At 38.2% G+C, this 22,740-nt stretch overlaps 1 protein-coding gene across 2 annotated transcripts in view; it reads right to left on the minus strand.

The window, feature by feature from the left end:
* emp2 (epithelial membrane protein 2) overlaps window positions 1-22,382 on the minus strand; it is a 37,161-nt gene extending 14,779 nt beyond the window's left edge. Inside the window, exon 1 of one of the 2 annotated variants that reach the window (XM_057817674.1) lies at window positions 22,298-22,382. The gene's annotated coding sequence lies outside the window, so the exon portion shown is untranslated. Of the gene's footprint in view, window positions 1-22,141 lie in introns of both variants that reach the window. The other variant, XM_057817673.1, reaches the window with a different exon arrangement.
* Window positions 22,383-22,740: the final 358 nt, after the last annotated feature.

Below are 22,740 nucleotides of genomic sequence, written 5' to 3' on the forward strand. Positions count from 1 at the left end.
CTTTTAATGTTTATATGGTTTAGCGATAGCACTCTCACTACATACATACGTGTATGTTGTCGGCGATTAGCCTAGCAATGATCTTAATTGTGGTTGTCAGCCCAAAACCCTCTAAATATATATTAAATGCATCTTACCAGATATAAAATGACTACTACATAATCTGTGGTAATCGTTTGGAGCCCAGTTTTCTCGTCGAATTGCAGCAGCCCATCTCGATCTCTTCTCTCCGGGTCTCTCGGAATCCGGTAGAACTTCAAGTCTCTCCGTCTTCTCCGTCTATCTTCTCTGTTATTGCAACCGACCGCCACACACGCCTTCACCATTTTGATTATTAATGTTAACGAGCAGAAAAACACGTCGTAAATAGGAGGAATGTACGTAGCCGTAACAGGGAAACATGATGTGTTGACGGACAATTGGGCGGCACCAGTCAGGAGGAAGGAGTTGTGACGTCACGTGGGTAGGGTCTATACGTATGTACTGTCGGGGTGTGACACTATGGTGATATATCACAATACTTTGTATCCCAATAAGGGTATTTACATGCTACCACCAAGAATCGATATACTGTATCATTTTAAAAAGACATCACTGTTTAATAAATGAACCAACAGGTTGCTCCCAAAATGTTCCACTACACCAGGGGTCAGGAACCTACGGCTCGCGAGCCAGATCTGGCTCTTTTGACGGCTGCATCTGGCTCACAGACAAATCTTTAATTATTTAAAAAAAAAAAAAAAGTTATACTCGCTATACTCCTTTGCGCACTGCGCGAAACAGCGACGGTCACTGGTCATATACTGGTGTTGCGCAGTTAGACGTGATTTTTGCGGCGTAACTTTTTTAATGCGCCGACAACACTCCCGCACTATGCACTAGATATCATTAAATAGCAACCTAGATGTGCTACGTTAGATCCCCCCAAGTCCCATGCCATTGGCTGCGTGAGCCCAGGGTGATCATGGGACACGTAGTCCAAATACTACAACCGACGAGTAAAAAGCCGGTTCGCAGTAATTTTAGTGGGAAAGTGGCAAAAATACATGTCGTTGTGTCTATCTATCTATTTTAGGGCTGTCAAACGATTAAAAATTTTAATAGAGTTAATTACAGCTTAAAAATTAATTAATCGGAATTAATCAGAACTCAAACCAGCTATAAAACATGCCATATTTTTCTGTAAATTATTGTTGGAATGGAAAGACACAAGACGGATATATACATTCAACATACTGTACATAAGTACTGTATTTGTTTATAAATCAACAAGTAGGCATTAACATTAACACTCTATTAAAGCGATCCATGGATAGAAAGACTTGTATTTCTTAAAAGATAAATGTTAGTACAAATTATAGAAATTTTAAATTAAAACCCCTCTGAATGTTTTCGTTTTAATAAAATTTTTACAATTTTCAATCAAAAATGAACTAGTAGCTCGCCATTGTTGATGTCAACAATTACACAATGATAAAGGTGCATAAAATTAGTCGCACCCAAGTGCCAGCAGAGGGCGACAAAACACAAAAAAACACAAGTAACAAGTGGCCATGGCACTGTGCTGTCATTTTAATATGTTTGAGCGGGGTGTGTGCGTTAATTGCGTCAAATATTTTAACTTAATTTAAAAAATTAATTACCGCCCGTTAACGCCATAATTTTGACAGCCCTAATCTATTTATTTATCTATCAATCACATAGGCAATGCAGATGAGGCAGAGACAGTGTTCAAGTGGGGTTGCCGTATTTCGCTGTCGAAAATAGCGGCCGATGTGCGCATAAGCGTGAGATCAGGAAGTAAACTTTCCTCGTTTTCAGTTGCGTTTTCTAATTTTAAAAATCCTTTTTAGAAGACGGCAAAAAGAAAAAAAGACGAGTATCGTACTTTTCAGCAGGATATAAGGACATAAATGCAGCATGTAAGCTATTTATCGCAGTTCAACGTGAATGCAAGGTTTTGACTATGAAAGGGACAACAAGAGGGGAGCATTTACTCAAGTCCTTCACTATGTTCGATAAAGAAAAAAACTCTACCGATGGATAAACTTGTTTCGGTGTGCACTGATGATGGTCTGTGCATAAGTTTCTCAACGCCTGCATGAAGCTTAACCCCACCAAGTATCAACCAGACTACAAAGCCATCAGCAAAACCATGCAGCACCAGAAGTCACATTACAGTAATGGTAAGAAATACTCACCATTGATTAGCAACAGCATAACTATGTTATTCAAAAGAATTCAGAGACCTATTGTACCGTATTTTTCAGACTATAAGTCGCAGTTTTTTTTTCATAGTTTGGCATGGGGTGCGACTTATGGCGGAAAACACAGACAAGACTGAAAAAGCAGTTTCTGCTCTTGCACTCCTCTTTAAAAGAAACTGCAGTATTTTAAGCCAAAACAACTGTTGTGTTTGAAAGAACAATATGTCTATATGCTGCCATAGTAGATTCGTGGCTCTATAAGCCCAAAAACTATTTTTAATTTGTCCGTTTTACCCTGAAAACCCCCGTTTACAGACATCGCGCAACCGCTTTTGTTTCAACCTAGCCATAATAAGAAGGTAAGTAATTATAATTATATTTATTATTCAAAATGTCTGTCATTTTTAGCTTAGAATAGTTAATTGATGTCTAATATTTAGTTAAAAAAAAAAGAAACGACTAAGAAAAATTATTCACTCGCATATTTTTAACTTTTAAACAAATTATGTCACAATGAAAAATTTGGCGTCTGTAAAAAAGTCAAGGCTATCTACCTCATAACCATCGCTTAATTGTATTTTTTTGTTGTTGTCACTTATACATTTTCCCCGTATGTTATATAATAAATAATCGATCCAAACAAAAAAAAAAAAAAAAAGAAAAAGGACGTTTAAAAGGGTAACTATATGAAAAACAAAATCTCAACCACTCCTTGTCGTCTGTGATTTCTGCATCGCGACCATGGTTATATCACCATGTTTCACCCGTAAAATCAATAAAAAATCTGGCTGTGGCCATTCACAGCTGTGTCTTGACCCTCGGTGATACATGCTACAAGTAGTTTTTGGATCGAAACAAGGTAAGTACGCGATAATGTCTCGTTAAAATCGTGGCGTCTTTAATTCTGCTCTCGCGTGCTCTCGCCTTCAGTGAGGGTTTTGCTGTTTAATTTTTTTTTATTTTTTTATTTTTTAAATGCCCTCCAGTTCAAAATTTTTCTTCCTTCAGAAAATTGAGATTTTAAGCTTTCCAATGATGCATCACACATACATATAGGACAATTTTGAAATTTAGCCAAATTGGGGGGTCTCAGAGCGGAACTTCAAGTCGCCTGAGAGTTTTCCGCCTTATAGTCTGAAGCGACTAATGTGTGAAATTATTAACACATTATTATATCATTTCACATGTTATTTTGGTGTTTTGGAGTGACACTGATGGTTTGGTAAATTTGTTAGCATGTTCTTTATGCTATAGTTATCTGAATAACTCTTAATAGCTATGTCACATTAACATACCGGCGACGTTCACATTTCTTTGTTCATGCATCATGTAACGTTATCATACTGTACACTTATTCAGCATGTTGTCCTCGATTGTATTTTTATTTTAAATTGCCTTTCAAGATGACATTAGATTTTATCAAGTAAATTTCCCCCAAAAATGCGACTTATAGTCCGGTTTCGACTCATATGTTTTTTTTCCCTCTCCTCTGAGCATTTTTGAGCTGGTACGACTTATTCTCAGGTGCGACTTATAGTCCAAAAATACGGTACTTTAAAGGTGTTGAAATTACACAAAATGCCCACATTACTTGTATTTTTAGTTTCAAACATATTGTATGACTCTCACGGAATTACATTTAAAAATATGTGGTGTTCTTGGCGCTCTCAGCCAAAAAGGTTCCCGACCCCTGCACTAGACATTTTCCATTTGAATAGTTTCGATGTAAACTAAGTAGCTGCCATTGACAGCGATAGACGATCAATTCATGTTGACTGGGAGGGGGTGAATTAACATTCATTCATTCCTATTTTTTGCACATAGTACAGTCGATCCATGTTCTCCTTTGCATTGCTAACTACAAGCACGATAATACATTTTAAAATAGTTAATTCCGCTCTTGTGTGAGCAGATTTACTACTGAACAGTGGGATAATTCCCATATGTTAAGTCGGTGGAACGGAATCATGGCAACTGATAACATAATATTGTGTTTTCTTAAAGATGTAAACAAAATTGGGCAATGTTGAAATGGAAATGCTGTATCTTCGCATTCAGCACATAAAAACATCGTAGCCACTAAAAGCTTTGTAAACTATGCATGTAAAATCTTATTCCAGGGCTGTCAACAGACTTGCAGGGGCCCGAGGACAAGAGACCATTTTAGGGCAACCCCCACCCAACCCCACCCCTGCCACCTGCTTGTCACGACAACATACGGAGTACTTTTAACGCTTAACACAGTTTAATTTAACATATCGTAATTTGATGTGACACAATATAAACAAACAATTTCCATCTCTTGTTCCATGTAGGCTACAATACAATACAACTGAGACTGACGGGGGTTATCAAGCCCTCAAACAGTGATGGGCCTAGATTTTTTGACAGCAAAGTCATTTATAACATCAGTGAAATCCAATTTTTGAACAAGCTAACGCTCAATGGAGAGCATGGCTAGGTTGTTAAGCCTGCCCTGTAATATGGTGGAGCGTAAGTAGTTTTTTTATTAATTTCATTTTACTGAGGGCTCGCTCTCCTCCAGCTACAGTCATTGGCAAAGACAAGAAAATGTGAAGCGGTGTGCAGAGATCAATATAAATACTTTGTAGACCCATGCTATAGATGTAAAACCCAAGATAAAATCTAGCCGCCGGACCAGAGTCTGTTCAGCCTCGCGCACCTGCTCCCCACAGACTAACATATATCCCTGATCTCCCATCACCTTCTCTTCCTCGGCTCAACGCGAGCAGCATGTCTTGTCATACCGTAGCTCAATAGGCTACAAGCGGCCGGTGACAGACTCGAATTGGGCTTTGGTCATGGTGATCGTGAATGTAAACATTCAATGTTAGCAGCTGTTGTTCACTTACTGACATCACCGTCCACAGCCAACTCTAGCCCTAATTCTCTGGCTTCTTGTCCCCCTTTCAAAAACTTTATCATTTTTTTCTCGTTCACCTCTATGATATTCATCTCTTTTTCTTTTTTCTTTTCTTTTCTGCGCACTGGATTTATGACGACTCGCCATGTTTAGAGTTTATAACAATGACAGATTTTAATTTCCCGCTTCAAGGCACGTACGTAGTGCAGCCTTGAGTGCGGCAGATCGGGGTCAAACCATTCTCTGCTAAGACAGAGGGGGTGGGAGGGGCGTTCTGCAAAAAAAGAGAATCATTTATATTTGAAATATTTAATATGTTAAAGTTTTTAAGTATATATCGAGGAGAACATAATATTTAATCAGACAATGATTTAAATAAAAAAGAAATACAGTATGTGAATGTAAAATAAAAATAAATTAAGGGTCATTCAGGGGCCTCTATGGTCCTGAGGCCCGGGACAACATACCCGGTGCCCCCATCCAAAGCCCTACACCCCCCGCTGTCAATGGGCTTGCTACAAACCCTCACCTCTCGACAATGTATGTCAAAACCAATGGCAGCAAGAAAATATATTGCTCATTTGTCCCTCCCAGTCGATATGGAATGGACATCTAGTGCTGTTATTGGCAGCCAAATCCAGATAAATATTTATACTAGTTGGCCCTCCGAAGGAAACCATAACTAAAATTGGGCCAACGACAAAGACGAGTTTGACACCCCTGCCATAGCATCTGCTTCCGTTGTGGGATGATGGCAGCCACCTCAACTGACACACAGACAAAGAGAAACTAAATACAACCATTCCTCCTTTCCACTCACCCTTATAATAGGAAGCTGGAGGACTCTACGCAAGTGTGTGTATGTGTGTGCGTGCGTATTTGTCGAGGGGATGAGAGATTGAGAGAGAAAGAAAGAGAGAGTGAGAGAGACTGTTGGAAAATGCTGACATTTAATGTCCTTTTCTTTCATAAAACACAAAGCCACAGACTTAACTGGGCCTCTGGATCTCACTCCCCTGTCTCCCTCTCACTGTTCCGCTCTCCAAACTCTTCTCTTGCTGGCTTTGAAAAAAAGCCTGAAAACTGATGAAGAGAAGAGGAAGTGGTCATGAACTCTCCAATGGAGCCCTGTGGTTGCAAATTAAGTTATACAAAATCTTCCCGCGAAACCACATACTAGAAAAACTACTTGTAGAAGCAAGCATTTTGTTTGCCACGCAATTTTTTCAATTATTTGGTGAAAAATTCTACAAAAATTACAACACTTTTTCCACTCACTTTATTTTTCAAGTGACATTGAACTGACCTGTCACTAATGTTAAATGTATCAAGTAGTGCTGCAACCTAAATCTATGCAAACAGATGGCTGCCAGGAGTAGGGGTGTGACAAAATATCAAAATGGTGATGTATCCCGATATTTTGTATCCCAAATGGTTATCGATATGCACCCACCAAGAATGGATATATCGTTTTAAAAAGGTGTCATTGTTTGAAAATACGGAAACAACAAGTGGCTACCAAAATCCATTACAACTGGGAGGGGCGAATGAATGTTCATTCATCCAAAAGCAGAGCAGTCGCAGCCCGTCTTTTCGATTTTTGGGGCGTTTACTGGTCACTTTTTGTTCATTTTAGGGTATTTACGGATCACTTCCTGTTGAGTTTGAGTCACTGCCTATTCATTTGGGGAGATGCCTGGTTCACTTCCTGTTCTGTAACCCAAAATCAACAGGAAGCGACCCATGAATGCCCCAAACTCAACCTGAAGAGACCCTGAAATGCTCCATAATCAACAGGGAATGACTGAAAATCACAAATTACCTGAAATGCCCCCAAATTAAACTCATTGGTTGCCACTGACCTCCATAGACGTCCAATCCATTTGAACTGGGAGGGTGGCAATCCTCCCACTTCAAACGGACCCACTTCAAACGGATTGGACGTTTATTAGTGATAAACTCATTCCAATTCACAGCAGAAGCTTGTTTTTCTGTTTGTTAGTTGTTTTGTAGAATATCGTAGAATGATTTCCTAACCAATGTATCGATAATTGTTGTATCACCCATACTATCTGCCCTTTTTTTTTTTTTTTTTTAGCTTTTAACCAAGAATCGAGACTGTTTTACGTCCATATCTATAAAGAATTCAGGGATTTAAGCATTTATTCACAATTTTCAACGAAAAAATTTCTTTGTCTGTGATTCCACTCGGTCAGCTTTGACGGCCTCGCCAACAATGCAGGCCCCGCGCTCCGCGTCCCGTCAATTATATTATGAAGTCTATGGTATCGCCATGTCGTGAGATCATCGTTATCGTGAGCTTTGTATTGTAAATTGTATCGTATGGTGAGGTACCACGAGGTCCTCACCCCTAGTCAGGAGCATACATATTTTTCTATCTAATTATCTACTAATACATTACTAGTGAGTAGTGGTTTTGACTTTTAAATAGGGCTGTCCCAAACGAAATTTTCTCCTGATTAGTCAGCCGACTATTTTTACAATTAGTCGACTAATCTACAATTTTATCGCCATTGTTGATGTCAATAATTACACAATGCTCATGGTGCTGAAACCCACAAAATCAGTCGCACCCAAGCACCAGCAGAGGGCAACAAAACACCAAAAAATACAAGTAACAAGTGGACATTACACTGTGCTGTTTGAGCGGGGCATGTGCGTTAAATGTGTCAAATATTTCAACGTGATTAATTTTAAAAATTAATTACCGCCCGTTAACGAGATCATTTTGATAGCCCTAATAAAAATCTAATACTGACACCAGATGCAATGACAGAAAGTGCTTTTTTTGCAGAGTGTAAAGCTTACGGTTAGTGGTTTAGCGAACATACTTCGGGTGATCATTTCAAAATAAAAGCACGGCATGTTCCTCATATAAATAACGATTCCTGGAGTTAATCCCACATACTTCAGAATTCAGATTCTACACTAAGAAGTGCTTTAAAATGACACCCTTTTTAAAAATTATGATTGGGAATTAATATAATTATTATAATACTATTATATATAGTAGTATACTATAATAATAATGCTAGACTTTTTTTTATAAGAATTGTTTTGAATAATGTTGGAAAGGCGAAGTCAGTGTTCTGAATCTATTTACATTCCATTTTTTTGCTCTAGTAAATTATATCAACTAAGCCTTGCACAATATATCGTTTGAACATCGCCATCGCAATGTGCGCATGCGGAATAGTCACATCGCAGGACGTGCAAATTTTTTTCTTTTTTTCAACATTTAAACTTTTGTTTTACTTTATGAATGCAGCAAGTGTGCATATCCTGGATTAAACTGAGTTATAAAAATTAGGGCCGATGGCGGCATTTTTCAAAGCATCGGAATTTAAAGACAACATACATTCATGTTTTTCTGCTTCATGCTCATACGGCACCAAAGTGTCTCACTCTCCCTCCTGCTAGGCAGCGCGATCAAACTGTTTTTCTTAGTCAACAGTGCAGCTGTCCTGAACGGAGCTATTCAAGTTATTTGGTTAAAATTGTGTCGTTTTAATATCGCAATATAATATCGCAAGCTCCCCAAAAATCGCAGTCGTTTGGGACAGCCCTACCGGAACATATTTCCTCCACACCCTTCTCACCTTTTTAACCCCTGACCCATTTTCATGCTTGCATATAGCATTGTTTATTTAGTATTAGGCCGTGTTCACACTTGGCACTTTTTTCCAGAAAAAAGCGCTGCCTCCTGCCCCTACTGAGCGCTTTCTGAGCGCCTTTTGAGCGAGTATTCTAAACGGGATTCTGTCTTAAACGTCACCATACATAACAGTTAGTAACGTTGGTCAACCAAATAGGCTAACGTAGTCCATCGTTAGCATTTTAATTCATGTATTAAATGTGTTTAATAAAATGCTACTCGTATTGGCTTTGATATTTGAAGAAGAGGAGGAGGCTCCTGAACCAGCAAGGCGCCGTTAATGGATGCATGACATCCTCTGCATAAGGGAGTTGCAGGGGCTTTCAATAACCTGGTCCGGGATCATTTGTGACTCATGTCATATAACTGTGTATTGTGAAATGGCAATGGCCAGTTATCCGACTGAGACTAATGCCCCACAAACCACCTGAAAGCAGGGCACAAACATGGGTACAATGCCAAATTAATTCTAATTCCCTGATACTTGAGCCACCAACTTGTGTGCCCGCGTGCGGGGCAAAATTTTGGTCACTCCTAACAAAATCTCACTCCAAGGTTTTTCTAAAAGTTGGCAGCTCTGACACACCCGCACTAATGTATGCACACACGCACTCGGCGATAGAACGAAGCCGTGAAAACTACCGTCCTCATTTTTATTTTAGGGCTGTCAAAATTAACACGTTAACGGGCGGTAATTAATTTTTTAAATTAATCACGTTAAAATATTTAAGGCAATTAACGCATGCGCGGAACGACCCACTCAAGCATTGCCGCAAACAGACTACAATGGCGCCGTTTGAAGTATATTGAGAGCTAAGGGCAGAGACAAGCAAGTGGAGTGGACACAGGTGTTACCGGCTCCCGCCAAGGGGGCCGCTGTTATTTTCAATGTGACCGGTATTGTCAGACTAAGCAGTGAGGAAGAAAGTGGTCAAGCGAGAGAGTAGAAAAAGTGCGCAGTTAGCGCAGGCTCAAGTGCTGCGTCCCCCACATGGTTTTGTTTTGTTAATAAAAGTACCCACAAAAAGCCATCCAACGCCTCTCAGTGTTTATATGTACGCCGCTGTCTTCCTCAGGAGGAAATCGGACAAACCGAGCCAACCAACAACGAGCCAACATGAATCGCCGGTCCATAGCACCGCCAATTATCAAGAAGGGCGAATTGGTAACGCAGGCATTTATTGGAGCTGCGCTAGTTAATGGAATAAGCGGTGGCATCTATTCCACAACTGTTATCACTATTGTGGGAAGCGACATGGGGAAGAATAACTGGAGATGATCTTTTTCTTAACACCATGTATTGTATTCAACGCAGAGAAGATATACCATTTGCAGCAACCACTGTGACTCATGGTTGCTCAAATTCCCATCATGCATTTGGGCAGTTAAGAACATTTAAGTCGCTACAGTATCATTTACTGAAAGCACAACAAAAATAATATTCCTATCTCTCAAAAATGAAATAATGTTCACAAAAATAAAAGCGCTCATTGCAAAGAGATCTGGCATTCACAATCAAAATAGCTCTGCAAAATAATACTCTATTCAAACATTAAGTTTAGCTCAACATATACACTAGATGGCAATATTTAGTCACAATATACAAACTATCAAAATTTCTATAACTTGTACTCACATTTATCTTTTAAGAATTACAAGTCAAATACAAATACAGTACTTATGTACAGTATGTTGAATGTATATATCCGTCTTATTTTTCCATTCCAACAATAATTTACAGAAAAATATGGCATATTTTAGAGATGGTTTGAATTGCGATTAATTGCGATTAATTACGATTAATTAATTTTTAAGCTGTGATTAACTCGATTAAAAATTTTAATCGTTTGACCTATTTTATTTACGTGCGAAAAACGGACTCATGGACTGGCTTAGCAACTTCAATAAAACATGTAGTTAGTTAGTTAAATTGACTTACGATCTGCCAGTTTGTTGTCTCCTGTCGTCTTCCCAAAATTACAACTGGGCGACGGCGCTTTAGGTGTTCATTTACTGACGGCGCTTTAGGAGCCTATGTGCAGCCTGGTATGCAAGCTTAGCATTGAAGAGACAAGACACAACAGTGGACCCGCCTTTGTTTCGTTGAAATAAGTCAATGCTTTGGCCACTCTGGTGCGCTTTTTTGGCTTTATGCAGCTTTTTTTGCTTGCATACCGAGCGTTTGACATTTTCAACTTTCCACGCATATATTTTTTTACCACTTCATTAACTGTCGACGGGATGTTGTGTTCGTCGACGCATTTACATCATCGATGACGTCGATTACGTCGACTTGTCGGGACAGCTCTACTTTTAAGAATGCTGTAAGTTAGTATAATACCATTAAAAATCAATTAATTAATATTGATATTGGAAGAATTGTGTTGTCTGTGTTCTATGTGAATTACATATGCTGCTATTTTCAATTGTTTTGTATGCATTACTCACGTATGGTTGGCAGGGGAAGCCTATTGGCTAACTATTGAGTGGGGATGGGGACATTTTGAAGCCGATTGGTAGTACTACCATGGCATATGGAATACAATTGTAATGTGGCAAGTAACCACAAATTGGGCGCCACCTGTTGGAAAAAATGTGTGTTGCAGAATCAAGTCTATTCATGGCAATAATGACGAAAGACATGCAAAATGACGATAGAAGGTTTTATATAATTTTGGCGATATATGTCATCTTATCGTACATATTGTAGCTACACTAAAGGATTATTGCCTTTAGTAGTAAGTAGTGAAATGAAATTTGTTTTTCCACTCTCAACCCTTCCATGAATTCTTCTATTGATACTGATTGGTAAACTGTGGTGTCGTCATGGCGAACTAGAAAAGGGGCTTCTCCAAACAGTTTACACACGAAAAAAAAACATTGATTAAATGATATTTTGTTTACAGTGTGTATCTGTGCACGTAAGCGTGGACAGGTTAGTGGAGGTGGTGAGTGTTTACACACAGCAACCTTAGGGCAAGGTCTATTTTTAGTGAAAACACAAAAGGCATACCTTCCCTTTCATTGAATCAATACAAAGCATAGTACATTTGCAAACATACTGTATTTTGTTAAGCCTGATTAGACTGTTTAGCAGGCTCGCACTACTAAGGATGGAAACAGATGCATTCAAGACTACTTATATCATTACTGCTCATGTGTTACCATCAGTCACAGTCCAAAACTGTGGGAGGTTGTAGTACTGAATTATAAAATAAATTTTTAGAAAAAGAAAGGAAAAAGAATCCGAAATGGTGATTTTGAAGGTGAGGACAGTTTTTTGCCAGGTGTTAAAGTGGATATAATTAAAAGTTTCTATGACAAATTAAGCCAAAGCTTCCTGATAGACTCCAGAATACAACTGACCCGTTTAAGGATTAACCGTACAGAAAATAGATGGACGCACAGCTGAGACTTGGTAAAATAGTATAATTCATATACATGGCCATATGCCAATGGACAGGTTGTATGTAAAGTATTTTAAGGCATGTTGTCTCCAGCTGGGCAGCAGGAAATTTGACGAAATCCCTCTGTTGGCAATAAAGTAAGCAACTCAGTCAGGCTAAAGTGAAATGATCCTGGAATTATGGGAAACATTACAACTCTTTATGACGAAACTTGGATTTCAGACAAAGGCCATATACTTTGTATGGGAAATGGCTGGCTTCACTTGTTCAGATCTTGCACTACCCTTGGAAGAAATGGCATATATTTTGGCATTTTTAATGTTTAATCATTGGCGGTACTATATGTACAAATAACTTTGACTGGGAGAGGCCGATGAATGTTCGTTCATTGAATGAATTCATGAATTGGATGTCTATCATTGTGAAAGGCAGGCATTGAGATTGGGTCACTTCCTTGTTACCGGTAATTTTTGTGTATTTATGGGTCAGTTCCTGCGGTTTTCTGGTCACTGCCAGTACATTTTGAGTATTCCCAGGTCACTTCCTGTTCATTGATCACTTCCTGTTGATTATGGGGCATTTCAAGGCAATTCTTGTTGATTTTGGGTCACTTTCTGTTGGTTTTTGGGCAGTTGCTGGTCACTTTATTATTCTGGGGCATTCACGGGTAATTTCCAATTCAGTGTGGGCCACTGGTCCTGTTATTTTATTTATTTTTAAATTTTAAAAAAAATGACCGCCAATGGAGAAACACTGAAAGAGTAAACATTTTATTTTATTCTTTTTATGTTGTATCGAAACTGGGATAGAGTATTGTTTCGGCATGTCCACATCGCATATTGTTGCACCCGAGTCCGTGTCACCAGGTTTTGAGTATCTGCTGATACAGACTCCAGATCCAATACCGAAATAAAAAGGTTTTTTTGTTTGTTTTTATTTGACCAAAAGCTCCCAACATGTTACAGTATTTTACTTTTTACAGTACATATTCTTCCTCTTTTCCCAGGAGTATAAAACGTATAAATTTTTGTATCTCATGGCAATGCCATTATATTTCTGGATTACTTTGTTACTTTTTAGCTCTTAAAAAGTAAAAAACAAATCAATTAGGCCTGCATGATATTGGTAAAAATTAGCATTGCGATATACTGTATATTGCCAAGCACTTTTTGCATTAGTTACACTGGTGCTTTCTTCTTAAAACTCATTTGCTCCCAAAAACGTATAAATACGTTCTATTTTTAATTGCTTCAGTGTCCCAAAAACGTATTTATACGTCTTTCGCGTTTTTTTCCAGTCGGCATGTATCGGTTCCCATGTATCTTGGATAGAAAACACAAAGCTCAAAACCCATTTTAAAGCAATAAAACTGGCCACTGGAGGGCAGTAGCGCATTTGGTAAGACCCCCCCAACCCTATTCAACCACTACAGCGTAGTTGTGACCGTGCTGCCCGCCTAGCAGAGCCCGCTCCGCAGGCTTGCCGCTCGCGTCCCCCGCACCCTCCAGTTTCCCGCACGGAAATGCGCACGGCCAAACCAGTTACCCCCCAGGAATACAAGTTCCCCAGCCGAACGAGGCAGTGGTCACCACAAAAGAAAGACTAAAAAAAAATCCATCTTAACAAGAAAGGCGGCATTGAGGGAAAAGTTTAACCCGCTGTTGCGTCCACCAAGCGTCATCTCTCAGTTAGGTATGTGTGAATAAATTGTTACTTTGCTATCAAAAGCTCTATTTGTCTGGTTGTTCATGTTATTTTGTAAAAGGAAAACGTTATTCAGCTGTTTGGGATGTAACTAAAGCAAAACATAGTTGTGTTAAAGTCAAAGTTATGTTTGAAATGTATGTGTTTACAAAAAGCTCATTTTCTCGATTTTTTCATCAGAAATTGGAAAATTGCTCAAACTAAGCTATTTTCTAATGCTGATTTCTAAAGAATGGAAAAAGATATGAACTTACTTTTTTTCTGCTGAAGGAAGAGAGTTTAATTTTTCTTTTGGTGGGTTCCATGTTTATATAGCAACAGAACAGAATTTTCTGCGGGCCTTGCAAAATCAGTCAAAATCCAGTTAAACGGCCAGGAGCGAAGGGCCTTGCTCCGGTGAAAATGGCTGGGAGTGAATGAGACATGTAGACACACCCATATTTTTCATTGCATCACTTTTGACGCCATAGTTTTAATCATCGTCCATAACATTCATATAATTCATCCCCGATTGGCACCGGTCATGTATCGAAACGACCGGAATTTTCACTCGACGCAGGTAATTTTTCAAACGGCACCGAAAAAATTTCCGTTCGCCTGTAAACGCCGATTTTTCTGAACAAAAAAAAAAGTTCCAAAATGTATGTAGTCCAACGATTTTTGACCAAAACACTTAACTTGGACATAAAAAATTCCGGGATGGCAAGGGGCATAAAAGTACAGAAATTGGAAAAAATTTATGGTTCCCCGGAAATTTGCCAAAAACTTTCACATTCATTTTTTATGGGAAATTTCCCATTCACTTCCAATGGAAGTTCCAATGGAATTTACATTGCATCGATGCCATTGCCGGCCATGTATGTCAAATCTATTGATGCTAATGTACTTGGATTCCATTGTCACCTATGTAACTCGATGCCATTGACGGCCATGGACGTCCAAAATTTTTCCAATTCATTTTCAATGGGAAAAAAGCAATGTCCCCGGATCAACAGGAAATGACCAGATATAAATAGGAAATGTCCCCCAAACTTCCCCGATTCCATTGACACTTATGAAGGGTGCTACCATTGACGGCAATGGATGTCCAAATTTCCCATTTATTTCTAATGGCATTTACTTTGTTTAATGCCATTGACGAGCATATTTGTCCATTCTATTAATACCAATGTACTTGGATTCCATTGGCGCCTATGTAAGTCGATGCCACTAACGGCCATGGACATCCAAATTTTTTCCCATTCATTTTGAATGGCAAAAAAAAAAAAAACAATGTCCCCAAATCAACAGGAAATGACAAGATATCAATAGGACGTGTCCGCCAAATGTCCACCATTCCATTGACGCTTATGGAGGGTGCTGCCAATGACGGCGACGGATGTCCAAATTTCCCATTTATTTCCAATGGCATTTACTTTGTTTGATGGCATTTACTTTGTTTGATGTCATTGACGGGCATGTTTGTCCATTCTATTTTTAGCCCTGGACGGGGCTAAGATCTGTATCCCCACACAGCAAAGACCCAGAGTAATTTCTCAAGAAACTGCAGTTTCTAGTTCATGAGTGAGTTCATTCACGCTTTGACACCCACGCTGCCGAGAACAGCCTCTAGACAACGAAGATTAACTAAAAGATGATTAACATACTGTATTTGTGCCTTTGATCATAGAGCTAAAGAGCCTTCACTCACCAGATCAAAGTTACAAACATTTCAGTCATCGTTAACTTTAATTAGCAAATTCCAGCTGCACTGCTGACCAAGAAAAGCAGCAGGAGTGAGAGGCTGTACAAGCATGAAGCAGAAAAACATAAATATATTTTTTAAGTTAAAAACCCGATTATTTTCACCCGATTCCGATTCTCTGAAAAATGGAGCGCACAGCCCAATTTCCAGTCATGTGATTGCCGCGAACAGCCCAATTTCCCGTCACTTATTTTCTTTTTTTATAATTCATATCAAGTTCAAAGTTTTCGTATTGTGGCTGCAGGAGTTCACGATTCAAAGGCTGACAAAATAAAAGCTGTAACTTCAATAGTTGGCGTATTGGTGGTACACTGAATAGTGCGTTAACACACACCCACCATGCCCATTGATATTTTTCATGAAGAGTTAAAAGACTTCCTTCTGACATTGGAATTCAGTTTTGTTGGACGCTGACATTTTTTAATATGTGTTTGAGTCAACACATGTGTTGTGTTCACAGACATTCCTAAAGTGACAGCCATGAGTAATGGCCCCCACATGGCGTAGAGGCGGGGGCACAAAAAAAATCTCTCCATCTTTTCTTGGTATCCATGTGTTGCACACTTAACTGTATTTTCAAGAGCAATTTTTATCAGTCAGCACCTTTCAAAAACCTTGTTCTAGCTTAGTATCAAATATCACACACCTTCCTGCTTGTGCTGACAGCAAATGTTGGAAAAACTAACACCGGCTTGCTGGCAAACATGAGGCAGTCTGTCAGTCTGTCAATATGCAAAATCCTAAAGTTTGAAATGGCCTTCTTGAGTAAAGCTCTACTATAGTATAGGGATGTGACAATATATCACTTTGGTCATATACCGCAATACTTTGCATCCCAATAGGATATTAAATCCCAATAGCCAAATAGGTTATTGATATGCTCATGCCAAGAATCGATATACAGTGATCCCTAGTTTTTCGCGGTTAATCGTTGAACACCAACAAAAATCTGCGATGTAGAGGCGGAGCTTATTTACACGAACACACATTTTTTTTTGTGCGTGTGTGCTCAATGTATTTATTCAAATTTAACAGCACTGGAAAGAGATACACACAAGACATGCCCCCCTTTTTTTCCCAAAGTATAATAAAAAAAATATATATATATATATATATATATATATATATCAGGGGTCACGTTAACCGAATATTTTCCGTCGTTGACCGATTTTTTAAAACGGTGACGGAAAAAACTGAAGTCCATCCGTCATTTTGACCGGTTGCAATTCACACCCCAGACCACAGGGTGGCGAGTGAGCATATTAATTAGCTATTGTCTCTCTTGATGCATGACGTCATTGGCCTTACTCTGAAAAAATGTCAAGGCAACTGAGTGTCCGAAGTTTCTTCAAAAAGCCCCAAAACAACAACAAGCGGGCACGCAATTCAAGTCCATGCGCACCAGGAGGAAAGTGTGAGACTACGTTCAGGCCACAGCAGGTGAACTGTTAATTTCATTGTTCCATATGCTACATATGGTAGGCTACCTACCTACTGGGGCCTCAGTGACGTTTCTTATTATCACTATATGATTATACAACTTTAACATTTGTCAATAATACGCTCTGTGTGTAGTATCATCCATCGCTTTTCCTTTTTAAATGGGCACTTATAAGCGAACGCAAGAAGTAACAACGGGAACATTTTTAAACAGGCATTTCACAGGAGAGCATTTCGACTCTTCGGCCAATCATATAGCGAGAGCGAGTGGATAGTGAGGGGACCGCGCGCGGCTCTTAAGTGTCTCTGTCACGTGACTGTCGTAGCGTAGTCGTAGACTGTAGGCGCTTGAACCTACACCGGTAACGCGCTCGGCCAAATGGACACACAAGTATGGAAGGTGAATTATGCCAAACAAAGGGTTACCACAATGTCATTATCATCATTTTAAAAATTTTAGTGACGGGTAAAAATAGATTATGACCAGATTTTTATGACCCTGTCAGTCAAAATGACAGACAAAGAAAAAGTCTAGCGCAACCTCTGATATATATATATATATATATATATATATATATATATATATATATATATATATATATATATATATATATATAAATAATGTGTATATTTTAATAAATGGTTTATAAGCACTGCAAATGTAATAATTACGATATGAAAGAAAACTGATTTGTACATTGATACATGCATATATCTTAACATTTTTAAATAAAATACTGTATTTTTTTTAATTGAAAAAAATCTGCAATGGACTGAGAACTCAAAGTTTGAAGCCCGAAGTAGCGAGTGATCACCAAATTGTTTTAAAAAGATGTCGCTGTTCAATAAAGCAACCAACAGGTTGCCACTAACTTTTTTCACAAGACCAATTTTTTTTCACTCGAATAGTGTCCATTATCTCACTGGCTGCCGTTGACGGCGCTAGGCGACCAGGTCAAAATGAGTTGGAGGTCAAGCACCTTCAATGGCACTCAGACATGTGCATTCAAAGCTCGTCCTCCAAGTTTAAATGAATTGGACATCTATAGTTGTCAATGGCAGGCAATGAGTTAAGAAAGACACTAATTTGCTTAAAAGAGTGTTGTAATAATACAGTGGTGGAATGTACTTAAGTACATTTTAGTGTATCTGTACTTTACTTGAGTACAAATATGAATCGGTACTTTTTACTTTTACATCACTACATTTTACAGCAGGCATTTGTACTTTTTAATCCACCTTTTCAAATTGTCGCCTGCGTTACACGTTACTTTTGTTTGTTTTCTTTTTTTCTCATTGTGAATTGATATTTTTGTTTTCATGCCTCTCACGCAATCAATAAGCCCCGTGCAACTATGCCGTAACTGAGCCCCAGCGGCAGCAATAGGAGTACAAGCAAGATTAGGCAGGTGAACCAGATATTGACCTATAAAAATCACCACACTCTTGTACAGGATGTGGCGGTATGCACCTGATAGTTGCTTGAAATCTAATCATTACGTTTTGGAGTTTTTAAACTTGTTAAGGTACTGTTTGCAGTGCAGTCAATTTTATTTCTTGTTTTTTTCTAGTTTGCACAGTTTTAAATACAACTGAGCAGTCATTGAATTTTCAGTTTCTTTGAATATTGACTCAGATCTCTGTATGTATATATGTATTTATACATAAGTGCAGTATTTAAAAAATATCTAGATATTTGAATAATATATGCGTATATTACATTTTTTTCATCTGGAGAAAATACTCTTATTTTTTACTTGTAAAGTTAATTTTAAAGCAAGTATTTTTGTAATTTTACTTTTTTTACTTTATTTTTTTTTTCTTAGATTCTTGTACTTTTCTTAAGTCATTTTTTGCACCTGTATCTGTACTTTCACAAAGGGAGTACTTCATCCACCCCTGAAATAATATAGTGTTGCTGTATTTATTTACAGACATGTTACACTGAAACTTGTCTGTGAGGAAGACAAAGGTTTTTGACATATTGTCTGCGGCAGTGCAAAAATTAAACATTGGTTATTCTTCCATTCGGTAAGTTTTTCTCTTTAACAGTTGTACCGTAGAATATTGTAGATTGATATCCTGACCCATGTATCAATAACTGTTGTATCGACATATTGTGAGATAATCGTTATCGGGAACCTTAATATTGTAAATTGTATTGGGAGGTACCGAGAAGCTCCCTCCCCGTTAGTGTTGTTATTTCAAGGGCGTAGGTTTGGTCTCAACATTGGTGAGGACGATATAACAGCATAACCTGCATGTACACTTTTTGGTGGGGACGTGACATTAATAAAAGCAAACAGTTTGGGTGACCATGAAATGTCAGGGCAACATTTCTCAAGAATATGAACCTAATTAATTGATAGGCTAAATGATCAATGCAAAATGAATCTGTATTGACTTACAGTAGCTGTCATTGGTTCAGGTGCTATACAGTTTGATTCAAACCTTTGTTTCAAAAACTACTAAAGAAACATTTTGAAACTTTCCAAAATAAATATTTGGATTTTATTAGCAAATTTAAATTGCAGTATTTGAACATAACTTCAATTACTTTAACATACACAATATATGGCAGAAAACACAGACAAGGCTGAAAAAGCCGTTTCTGCTCTTGCACCCCTCTTTAAAATAAACTGCTGTATTTTAAGTCAAAAGAACTGTTGTGTTTGATAGAACAATATGTCTATATACTGCCATAGCAGATTCATGGCATAATAAGCCTCCAAACTATTTTTAATTTGTCCGTTTTACCCTGGAAACCCCTGTTTACAGACGCCGTGCAAACGCTTTTGTTTCAACCTAGCCATAAAAAGAAAGTAATCGTATTTATTATTCGAAATGTCTGTCATTTATAGCTTAGAATCATTAATTGATGTCTAGTATTTAGTTTAAAAAAACAAATGACTTTAAAAAGTTATTCACTCGCATATTTTAAACTTTTAAACAAATTACATCCCAATGAAAAAATTGGCGTCTGTAAAAAAGTCACGGATATCTCCCTCATAACTATCACTTAAATGTATTTTTTTTCCGTTACTGTCGTATTTTCCCCAATATTTTAGGTGATAAATAATCGATCCAAACAAAGAAAAATTGGAGAAAAAAAAAGTTTAAAAGGGTAAATATATGAAAATGAAAATCTCGATTACTCCTTGATGTCTGCGATTTCTGCATCGCAACCCTTGTTATATTACCATGTTTCACCCATAAAATCCCCCCAAAATCCGGCTGTGGCCATTCACAGCTGTGTCTTGACACTCGGTGATACATGCTTCATGGACGGTTTGCATCGAAAAGAAGTAAGTACGCCAAAATATCTCGTTAAAATCATGGCGTCTTTGATTATGTTCTCGCGTGCTCTCAACTCCAGTTAAGGTTTTGCTGTTTAAAAAAATGTTTGTTTTTTAAATGCCCTTTTCTTCCCCCAGAAAATTGAGATTTTAAGCTTTCCAATGATGTACCACACATGCATATTGGACAATTTTGAAAGTTGGCTAAATTGGGGGTCTCAGAGCGGAACTTCAAGTCACCTGAGTGTTTTCCGCCATATACAAACTTTTATCCGGGCATGCAAAAAAAAAAAAAAAAAAAAATCTTAGGACTACTCAACATTGTCTGTCTAAATAAAAAAGTTAAATATCACTGATAAAATTTCTTTGTCAGGGAATAACGAAAAAAAAAATAAAAATGGAGCCTTTCTTCTCGTAAAACACTACTGCTTTTGTCCACAAACACAGCCAAACTCAACAAAAAAATGAACGCTCCTTTGGGTTGCTCTCTGACCACATAAATAAAATACAAGTGAAAATTGACTGACACACACAGACTTTGGTCCTCTCCTTCGAGGCAGCTTCTTGCTCACATTTTTCTGGTTCTATAGTTTCCAGCAGAGGTCACTACATTTCTCACAGTTTAATTAACGAGGGCACTTCTCTCTAAGCAGCTTCCTACTTGAGGTATGCTAACTCTGATACAGGTCGGACTTCCAGTACAAAAATTAGTGGTGGGTTCCCCATTTCCACAACATTGACGTCTTTTTACATTACTTACAGTAGCTGCTGCTGCTGCTGTTGCTGGTCTAAAAAAAAACTTATACTAATATCCCTCCTCTTCGAAGGGGGCAGAGAGTCCGCATGACATTATTGTGTCGGGGCTGTGCTTGTATGTGGGGGTGGGTCCAAGTCATCAGCCAATCAAACGTGCATTTTAGGGCTAAAAAATGGACCGGCACATTTAGCAAGTGAAAAGGGGTAAATGTAATCTGAACATAAGGAAAATAATTCACTCAACAATAGTAGGGTCAAATCTATCCTTAAAACATACAGTATGTGAAGACAATCTAAATTACCTATATAACTGAACTCATAATATAATGCAAATAAGGTTGCTTAAAAATTGGTGGGGACAATTTGAGTATCCTGAAAAGTTGGTCGTGTTATACCCTACAGTCCCTATGCAAACCCTTGTGTTATTTACAGTTGTTATTTATTAGAGGGCACAGTCTCGTCAAAACTATATCATTCATAAACGCATGGGAAATGTGAGCAAAGTCTTAAACAATATTCAAAAGCAATGCCGCAAAACTCACAAAAAAAATGCAAACTGAAAAGACAAGCTAAACTGGAAGAAAACAGAATGCCACGTGCATTATTTGCATGTAGAGTTGCCATATGGAAGATGAAAAATGAAGCTCGGGATGTTTCCAAACGATATAAAACGATTCAAATAAGATGGCGATTATATATGTCAAATTAACGCGTGGTGTGATCTCGTTTTCTGATATGGAAGTTGCATTTTGCCGCAAATATGAATCCATTCATTGGGTAAATTCAGCAAAAAATGAACCAGAAGCACACGAACGTGCACAAGTGTTCGACTACGCCCCTTTGGTCAGAAACTTGGAAGAAGTTGAAACCCAGATAAGATGTGCGTAAAATACGCTCAAGAAAATAAAATACACAATAAAGAAAACTAAAAACCGTACACAGTTAAACAATCAACATACAGTGCAGTTCTTTCAAGTATATCATGGCGACATATACAGTAAATTCAAACTACACGCATTTTACTCACCGAGTTTGGCGAATGTGGAATTAAACAATAAATTTTGTGCGCACCGCAGCTCCAGATGAGACAGCGTTTACGATTAGAAATAAATATTAAAAGCTGAAAATATTACAAGAAAAAGTCTCCAGGCGCGAGAGAGCTACAAAAACGCCACCAACTTACTCGGCTTCCCCAAAAAGTAAAAGTTGGAGGAGATGCACATTTGCTCTGTTGCTCCGCTGCTGTCGTGGGATTGGCTCTGGGTGTGGCTTCAGGGAGCGTGCATGCGAGTGCGCGTGCGTGCGTGTGTGTATGTGCGTGGAGGGGGGGGGTGGTACACGCAAAAAGTGTGGTGCAAGCGGAAGGTGGGTAGAAAATCATGGAGAACTGAAAGGGCGTTTAATGGTCGGTTTCATGTGGTAAACAGTTAACAGAGGCTGAGAAGAGGAAATTATATATTAGTACTTATAAAAAATAGCATATTGTGATAAAGTTCATTATTTTCTGTAATGTACTGTTAAACATAGGACATATATATATATATATATATATATATATATATATATATTAGATTCATTACACACAACTGAAGTAGTTCAAGCCTTTTACTGTTTTAATATTGATGG

The sequence above is a fragment of the Corythoichthys intestinalis genome, chromosome 16 (assembly GCF_030265065.1).
Source record: "Corythoichthys intestinalis isolate RoL2023-P3 chromosome 16, ASM3026506v1, whole genome shotgun sequence".
In the NCBI taxonomy this organism is placed as follows: Eukaryota; Metazoa; Chordata; class Actinopteri; order Syngnathiformes; family Syngnathidae; genus Corythoichthys; species Corythoichthys intestinalis.